Consider the following 9551-nt stretch of genomic DNA (forward strand, 5'->3'; position numbering starts at 1 on the left):
TCCAAGAGCACCCTACTAGCTTACTAGCACTGTGTCGTTTGGGCCTCTGCCAAAATATTAAATCTTATTTTAGGAGAGAACTTTCTGTTATCCAACTTTCTGCTTCTCTCTGTCAGCAGGCAGGGACTGTGCCCAGAGAGGGTGTGCCTCGGGCAGGCCTGTAGTGTGTGGGTTCCTGGCTTCATGCAGGCAAGATTTCACAACAGGAGCCCATGTGAGTTTGAGCACGTGTTTACTAAAGCTGGGGACAGGGAAATGAAGGGAGGGCTTAGGTAGAAGAAGCAACAGGAGAGAGCCTAGGTGGGGCTGCTTTGGCTCCCTAGGAATGTGATAGGGAAGAAGTGAGCCAAGGCGAGGCTGCCATGAGCCCGCTGGGAAGTGAAAGTCACCGCTAAAAAGTGAGCCAAGGTGGGGCTCTGTTAGCTCCATGGAAAGTCAGAGAAAAAGGAGGCCCTGGAGACAGGCTCAGGGTGGAAGCCCAAACAAGCTGACTCTGCCCGCTGATTCCCTGGTTGCAAGTCTCATGGGGACTCTTGGAGCTTAGGAGAAAGGAAGTAAAAAGTTCAAGCATGCTCCAAAGAGAGCCCTCCCAGCATCGTTTGTCTTGAAGGTTTTATCTTTCGTCTGTGGCAAGAGTCATAGGGGAGAGTTTCCGTAGAACATCAGCTTCCCAAGTGCGTTTTTAACAGGCTGATGCATCAGCATGAGTGTGGAGGGGAGTTGGGGATTATCCTCTGGTCAGTCTCACCACTTTATTTTTGTCTTGGGTCTGTCTGGCTCTCATAAGGTTTTTTGTTATTTGTTCCCCTGACTTCACCCGCCCTTGGTTTTGGCTGGCACACATGGTATTAGTTGGGTCTCTTCCCTCTATCTCCCTGACCAGGGTGATTTAAGCTATTGAATCTCTGGTCAGGGAAGAGAGGTAAAACCATTTGGTCGCAAGTGTCCCTGATTAGGGAAGGTAGGCCTTGTGATTCACTGGCTGCCTGTAATTTGGCCAAATTGTTTGGCGTTGTTTCATTATCTCCTCTCAGTTTCCCCATTCCACTTGCCCAGGAATTTTCCTAGCCCCTTACTGTCCTGCCTCCTCTCCTTGATCCTGTGCCCTTAACTGCTCTCTCTTCATTGTCTGGGGTAGCTTCCTAGAAGCGGATGCTTCTTTGGCGGGTAATCCTTTCCTGGCTTATGCCGCATTGACCCCCACTAGGGGTGGCAGGCGGGAAAGTAAGGGTGCATTCTGCAGGGCACAGCATAGTGCCTTGCAAGGCAGGGGCCTCTGCATTGCCTACAAGCAAAGGGCAACACTGATGTTAACTAAGGCACGGGGTGACTTCTGCATGTTCAGGGATTCAGGGAGACCTGGAGTTTCAGAGATCTCAGCCTCATACACCTAGATGCCCCTGTCTCAGATCTCAACTCTCTGCCTTGACAACACCTAATCTCTCTGTTCCAAGCTTGCCAAGGTGTAGACTTCAAACCTCTCTGGAGCTCTCCTACCCTTAGAATTAAGTTCTGGGCCTGGCCGTTTTTTCCTGCTGTCTACCTGCAGGTGATGGGAATCTCTTTAGAGGCAGCCAAAGAAATACTCTGTCACATTTCACCTTAAATGGTGATCATTCACTTCCAGCATGTTTTCTTTCTAATCTTTCAATAGTTCCCAGTAATTGTACTTCAATTGATCCTATGGGAGCTCTAGAGCTGGAGTGGCCCTTCCAAGTCATCCCACGCTGAGGCAAAGCATCTTTTTATTGTTTATAAATAACAGCTTAATAAACCAAAGAAGAATACTTATACTCTTATGACAAGTAAATAAAAATTCAAAATAATATCATTAAAGGGGACTGAAGATGTTTCTGAAGATTTCATAAGACAAAGGAGAGGGTTAGCACATATAAAATACAAATTTATTAAAGTCCCTTTTAAAACTCTTTTGCCCAATATCCCACTCCTCAAATGAGTTGCTACATCTCTCTTGCAGTCTTATTCTGCCTGCAGAATTAACCCTTCTGGAACATTTCCAACAACAACTTGAGCTGAGTTTTGCCTTCTCGTTTGCAACCATATTTTCCAGACTATTTCTTTCTTATAGTTTCGCTCTCTCTCTCAGCTTCTGTTGTTTGCAGGCCCATCCACTGGTCTACTTTACTAACCAAGGATTATCTTTGGGATCCATCTGACTTTGAAGGGTAAGGACTGGAAATAATAAATTCTTTGTGTTTAATATTGCATCCTCTAACATCTGCACACGCTAATTATAGCTCTCAAACGTTGCCCACCAGTAAAAATAAAACCTTTTAGTCTTTTACTTCAAAATAATTAATAGTCCTCATTTCTAAAGGATAAAAATCAAAATTCATCAGTATCAACTTAACCAAAAGTTGTAATGTTATAAACTAGTTTCAGTAGGAAAATTCAAAAGCTATCTCTCAGAAGATGCTGCTTTTCTCACAGCAGAATATTTTAAACAAATGTACATCAAAAATGAAGAATGTAATACCTTCGACAATAAAGATAAGTTTTAAAAATACTTTGATCTAAATAAAAATTAAAATACAGCCTATCAAAATTTGTGGGATGCAAAAAATTAATGTTTTAAGCAAAATTTTATCTTACTCTTTGTAGAAAAAATTGACTTCACTATAAATGTATATTTCAGTGAAGTGGTAGATTATGCAGCAACTCATCTTAAGACCCGTATTTAAGTGGTGATTGCAAATGAGAGTGACACCTCATCTTTTAGATGTTTAAAAACCAGTGTCTGGTCTCTGCCTCAAATACTATCTTAAGTAACCTATCTTATTAGCTAATGAGTGAGCTCAGAATTTTTTATGCCAGGAGAGAAAATCAGAAATTGCTAAACATCAACAGTTTATGTTAGATGGAGTTATGATGCCAGGAGATAATGTGAGAGAATGAGCCAGGTAAATAAGCAGCTCTCTCTAGCATGAGAGTAGGCTGTTTATGAAATGCTCGGAAGGGTTTTTTCATGCCATTTTTCCATCTTTACAGGACCACTGGTAAGCTGCTTTAGCACTGCATTGGACTTGACCAAGGTTTTCTTTCCTGATTTATTTATCAATCCAAAGCCAGCTCTCTTCAGTAAGGAAAATACATTGAAAAGAAAAAAAAAAATCTGTAATATCTGGGACCGTTCCAAAAAATTTGAAAATAAATGTGCAGACTTTGCCCCAGTGAATTGTACTATCATTACACATACAAGGAAAGGATTGCTTCATACTTGATCCACTGCCTGTGTTCTGGTTTTGGCAATAGATTCTAAAATATACCACTTAAATATAATGCAAGCATTCGCCATGAAGCCTGATTATTTAGATATTAACTTCTAAAAGCCTTAGAGATGATGATGCTTATTGGGTTGAATCAAAGTCTAAAGATAAACTCTCTGGAACAAAAATTTCACTCAAATCCTATCAGGCTATTTCATGTATATGGTTATTGCTCCAAACATGCTGAAATTGGGATACATTCAGAAATTGTATGAAATGAAAATTGCTATAATTTCCATTTTTAGCAAAGTAGTATGGCTCTCTGCAGTTACAGATGAAGAAAAAAAAATGACATGCTTACATATCTGTAATAAAATCTCCAAGTTCAGCCCAGTAACAATGAGCAGTTCAGGCTCATTCCAGGGAAGCTAATTGGAGAAGTCCATCAGATGCTTGTTCATGTTTACAAAGCGAGGCTTTTCCATACAGCATTTACTTTGGTTAGGCCTTTTAGGCAAGCGGGAAGATCAGCCCTAGGTCCTCTGGGGAAAGCAAAGTAAATTCAAAATCAAAAACAGAAATTATTCGTTTGGATGCCTCTCTTTCATAAGATATAAATCTCCCCTCCGAGGTTAAACATTAGTGAAGCCTCTACATAAACAGAATTTTTAGTTTTTGCTCTAAATTAAGATTTCATTTACTGAAAGTGATTGCTATAGTTGAGATTTTGGTTAATATTTTATTTTCATTTTATTTAACAAACACTTATATAGTGCTAATTATGGTGCAATCAAGGCACTGTTCTAAGTGCTTTATCAACATTAACTCATTTAATTCTCAGTACACCGAGATCAGCAATAATCCCTATATTAAAGACAAGAAAACAGGCACAGAGCCATTAAGTACCTACCTGAAGGTCACACAGCTAGTAACTGACAAGATGGAACTCAATCCAAGAATTCTTTCTCTCCAGTTCATACTCCTAACCATTACACTGGGCTTGATAGTGGAAAGATAATGCCCAGAAATTATTATATACTTTTTCTTTGCAAATTTATAACAAAAATAAAAAATCGTTTTAAAGGAACTCTATACCTAGTTCTCAATTTCTCTCTCCACTCCTCCTACTGTTATCATAAAGGACCCAGTGTGTTCACTGTTGACCCATAAAACACTATATAGCTTTATGCCCGGCCTGGTTCAGCCACCTAGAAGCCATGCTATTTATTTACCCTCTCTGGGCCTCCATTTGGGTTGCTGGGAGAATTAATTGAATTAAAACATGAAGGGCACTTAAATAATGAGCAGATCAGTATTGCTATTTTTCTTTTTCTTTTTTTTTTCAGGAAAGAAACCACTTTATTGCCAAGAGTGGGTGGGGCAGGAGCCTATTGTCCACCCTATTCTGGACAATAAAGGTGTCCTCAGGGGATGTAGAAACCCCTACTTCAGGGATTGTTGCAAGTTGACTCGGACATTCTAAAAAGCATCATCCTCTCAGATGCCTAGTAGGAGCTCAGTAAATGAATGGGAGTTTCTTTTCTCCCAAGTTCGGGCCTCTTTCTCTCTTTCCTAGAGGATGGCCATCTCACTGGGCTCATTCTTTGCAGTTTTTTTGAACCAATTCTTCAAATGAGTTCTGTTTGAAAATCTAAATTTGAATTACATTGCATCACACACAGAGTAAAGTTTTAAGTTTTAGAGCGCCACCCAATGTGCTGTGCACTTTGGCTCTAGGTTCTTTTCCTGGCTCATGTCCCTAATCTTTCTCATTTGTGACAGTGTTCCTATCACACAGGGAAGTCACTTACCCAAACACCCTTTGATATCTCTGCGCTAGAAAGCATGCTTTTCTTTATGCTTGAATGCTCTCAGCGAGTACTCCTAGCACAGGCCTCATTCAAATTCCTCTATGACCCCATTCATTTCTCTGGAGGCAATTTATTCTTCCTTCATCTGTGCTCCAAAGACACACCACTTTCAATCTTCCAGTAGCTCTGATCACCTTCCGTCATATTTTATAATTGGTTGTATAACTATTTGTGTTACTATGGAGGGATTAAATGCCCTCTATACTCCTCTATACCAAGAAAAATGCCTTTTACGTAGTAAGTTCTCAAACATTTACCATATGTACAAAATATGGATTGAATATTTAATTTCTCAAGGACAATTTGCAAAAGGTAGCTATGTCAGAAATACAGAAGGAAAATAAAAACTTAATATTTACATTAGAAAATTGGTTGGCATTCATTTTCTAAAAACAAATTTGGAAAAAAATAATAGAAAGCAGATACTCAGTTAATGGGAGCAAGATGGAAAATGCTATTGCCAAACTATATTTAAGAGTAATCAAGTCCTCTAAATTGAGCATAAGTCTGAAGCATGATCAAGTTAACAAAAAAGAAAAGGCCAGTGTTATTTTGACTGAATTGAAAACAGAGTGTGGGGAAATTTGTATTCTTCCCTTGAAAAACAGAGTGACTTTATTCCTTCCATTAAGCCCGTTCTGAGCCAAAGCTTAGCCAATGCTTTATCAATACCTCTTCCATCATTCATTTATCCCTTGTTTCATTCCTGCCTAGCTTTGTTCTCTGGTAAGTAGTTGTTTATGCACCTTAAATTTTAATCAACATAGTGTAATAGCTCTCCTGATATTAAATGCATATTTCATAGAGCTTTTTGGGTTTAGATACTTGATTAAAGATAAATTAAGGGTTGAATTTCCCTTATAAGGAACCATGCAAGATAGTTGGTCTGTCAGCACATTAATTAAATATCTAATATATGTCAACTATGATATGATGCAGCATTATCAAAAGAAAGACCTAATCATCATCTACATGGAGTTCACAATGAAGCAGGAAAGGCAAATAAATAAATGTTAGTGAAATAAATGTTATAGACTAATACTGTGTATTAGCAAAACTACAGCTTGTTTATCTACTTAGGAATAAGAAAGGTATTCCTTAGAAGGGATATGTAAGCCTAGCCCTAAAACACAAATTTTGTTTAGCTGAACATGGTAATAAAAGCTGGGGAGATGTATTTTTTTTATTGAAGGAGAGTGGTCGAAGTAGTGGAATAACATGTGTGTAGACTGCAGGTAAGAGAACAATGAGTGACTGTAAAAGAAACCAAAAAATGTTAGCATTTGTGCAAAGGGGGCAATGAATGAAACACAGTAAGTAAGGCTAAAGATAAGGGCAAAATAATTTCAGGTTCTCTAATTGACTTCAGGATTTTGGACTTGATCCCAGGAGCTCTACTCTCTCTCCTCCTATAAAGGAGGATTCTTCCTGCAGTTATAAAAAGCCATTCACTCTTTTTAAAGGTATATACATTTTATTAATAGTACCCCAAATTTAATGAAATAGCGTTATCTTAAGGAAAAGCAATCTAGTCTTCTTAAGCACTGTATACCATTTCCTTTAGCATACCAAAGACATTGTTCTTGCGATCACATATACTCTCTCTCCTGAATCATTTTTCCCTACTGAATTGTTCTTATAAAAATATAAATATACCGTAAGAAATCATATATTTTTTTAAAAAACCATTTCCCACCAGACCATCTTCCCTGCCTCATTTCTCTGGACCCTTTATAGAGTATCTCACCAAAACTAATGTCTGTACTGTCTCTACTTTCTCACATCTTGCATCAACATAATCCATTTTACATCGTCATAATGTTATCAGGACTTGGTCCTCATGCTACACTAAACGCACTTTGGCAAAATAACCAGTGACCTTTATCACATGCTCCAGCTGATTCGATAGCATTGAAGGAGCCTGCATCTCACACACAGCAGAGATTAGTCTACTATCCGATTCCTAACTTTAGAGAATACACATCAAACTCTCTGTGGTTTCATTGAAACCACGTTCACACCCTGGCCAGGTGGCTCTGTTGCTTGAGCGTTCTCTTGCACACCGAAATGTTGTGGGTGCGATTCCCAGCCAGGCATTCAGGGCACATACCCGGATGGTGGATTTGACCCCTGCTCAGGGTGCTTCTGGGAGGCAACCGATGGATGTCTCTCTCTCTCACATCGATCTTTCTCTCTCTCAAATCTAGAAACATATCACATATCTTTGGGTGAGGATTACAAGAAACAAAACCATGTTCACTAATCTTTCAGTGAAAAAAGTATTGGGGCTTATAGCACAGCAACAGCTACCTTTAAAAATTCTGTTTTATTCTTCTTTAATCTTTAACTCCTGAGTTTTTAATATCCTAGACCTGGGTAAAGGCTTAAGAGTTTTCTGACAGGTTTTCAGCCACCCACATTTGACAATTCGGTATAGTTTTTTCACTTTGGGATGTATAATCTCTGATCTTAATGGCTCAGATAAACTGAGATGAGAAAAAATTCCACTTCAGTATCCTCATGTATCTTGAGATAGATCACAGTTTTTCATTTAGAACAGAGAATCAGTCCACTTTGGGACTCTCAGTTCAAAATGCCTTAGGGACTCTTTCCTTTGCAATCCTGAAGTTGCTAGGCAGTTAGTAGTTGAGAAAGTTCCAATGTGCATTAGTGTCCATGGTGAGGTCATGCTTTCTTTCCTTAACAGAAGGGTTCCCATTATAGGTTCACAGAGAACAGCACGCTTGCCTTACTTGCTTTTCACCCAAGTGCAGTAGAAACATCGAGATGAAAAATAAGAAAATATGGCCATTCTGCTAATGCATATAAGAGAATCATTTCAGTCACATGGTGTTGGGGACCAGGTGTAAGCTGACAAGGTCCTTGCACCTGAAGGGGCTAGCTAGCAAGGCTGGGACCCTTACCCACACAGTTTTCCCAGACTTGTTTGGATGGCGGTTATCAGGAGAATGAGGGCAACCTTTGTAGAATGAGAGCAGCCTTTCATGGCTTACCAAGAAGTCTGTAACTATTTACTGAGATTTGCTGTACCGAGAATTTGTCCTTCTGCTGTGTCTCTCCCCTAGAGATTAAGAGGAACAAAGAATACATTCCTCTTGACAGACCTCCTATTTCGTGTGTTGTGTATAAATAGGATTGTGTGGCTAATAAAGTTGCTACAGTTCCTCAAATGAGCTGCAGTCCTCCCGATCCCGCTTTCCTATCTTCCTTCTTTTCTCAATTCCCACCTTCCTGCCTCAGCCCGGCTCAACCTTGTCAGGCTGGCCCTGACAACATGGTTAAGCACATAATAGACTGAACTTCCTAAACATGTGCAAATCTGCTTTCTGTGAGAGAGCCAGGTCCTCGTATGTAATCTTGGTGAAAAAAGACACACAAAACAAACAAAATAACCCTGCAAAGTAATTTATACAAAACTGAAAATAGCCCTGGCTGGTTTGGCTCAGCGGATAGAGCGTTGGCCTGCAGACTGAGGGGTCCCAGGTTCGATTCCGGTGGAGGGCATGTACCTGGGTTGCGGGCACATCCCCAGTAGGGGGCGTGCAAGAGGCAGTTGAATCAATGTTTCTAACTCTCTATCCCTTTCTGTCTCCCTTCCTCTCTGTAAAATATCAATAAAATATATTTTTTTAAAAAAGACTGAAAATATTGCAAAGAAAAATAAAATAATAAATAAAAGTAAGGATGTTTCACTTTACACTCAAAGAAGATGGCTCAGCTCAATGATTTTCAACTGTTTTTTCTCAATAGTAAAGATCACTGTATATTGCAGTATGGTTTACCATTTCTCGGATAATAGAAACAAATGTGGAATAATGTAGTAAGTTATATATTTTATATGTAAAAGTATAATTATTTTACAAGTTAGAAAATAAGTCTTATTTAAAAACAAAAACAAAGAACATCATTTTCCCCCAGCTGGGACCGCTCAGCTGGTTGAGCACTGTTCTGTGCACCGAAAGGTTACCAGTTTAATTCCCTGTCAGGGCACATACCTGGTTTGCAACTGTGATCCCCAGTCGGGAGCATATGGAAGCCAACCAATTGATGTTTCTCTCTCACATCAATATTTCTCCCTCTCACACCTATTAAACAGTGTTGATAAATAAACAAATCACACCTTTACATATGAATGGAGTGAAGGAAAGAGGACACTTACTGCATTCCAAATGCTCATTGTCCAGTTGGTACTAGAGAAAAAAAGGTTTTGTTGGGAATTTTAAAGTTTAGAACACATGGGAGAAAATATGAGAGGTTGGAATTTCTAGCTGAACCCTAACCTTTAGGTGTTTGTCTTTGTTAATTCTTGGCAAAATACAATGGTAGTTTAGAGATAAAAAGGTTTGAACGGGCTATTAAAATCTTGAACTTCAAAGAGCTTAAAGTAAACATTTTCACAATTTCAATCCAAATGACTGAAAGCATGTGTGTT

At 39.1% G+C, this 9551-nt stretch overlaps 1 long non-coding RNA gene across 1 annotated transcript in view; it reads left to right on the top strand.

Annotated features, from left to right (window-relative positions):
- The first annotated feature begins 397 nt into the window (after window positions 1-397).
- Window positions 398-9551, top strand: part of LOC107185191 — a 16312-nt gene continuing 7158 nt past the window's right edge. The window contains exons 1-2 of the long non-coding RNA XR_001516109.1: window positions 398-470; window positions 9324-9328. This is a non-coding gene — a long non-coding RNA (uncharacterized LOC107185191). The remainder of the gene's footprint in view (window positions 471-9323; window positions 9329-9551) is intronic.

This window comes from Myotis davidii, unplaced genomic scaffold (genome assembly GCF_000327345.1).
Source record: "Myotis davidii unplaced genomic scaffold, ASM32734v1 scaffold49, whole genome shotgun sequence".
Classification (NCBI taxonomy): domain Eukaryota; kingdom Metazoa; phylum Chordata; class Mammalia; order Chiroptera; family Vespertilionidae; genus Myotis; species Myotis davidii.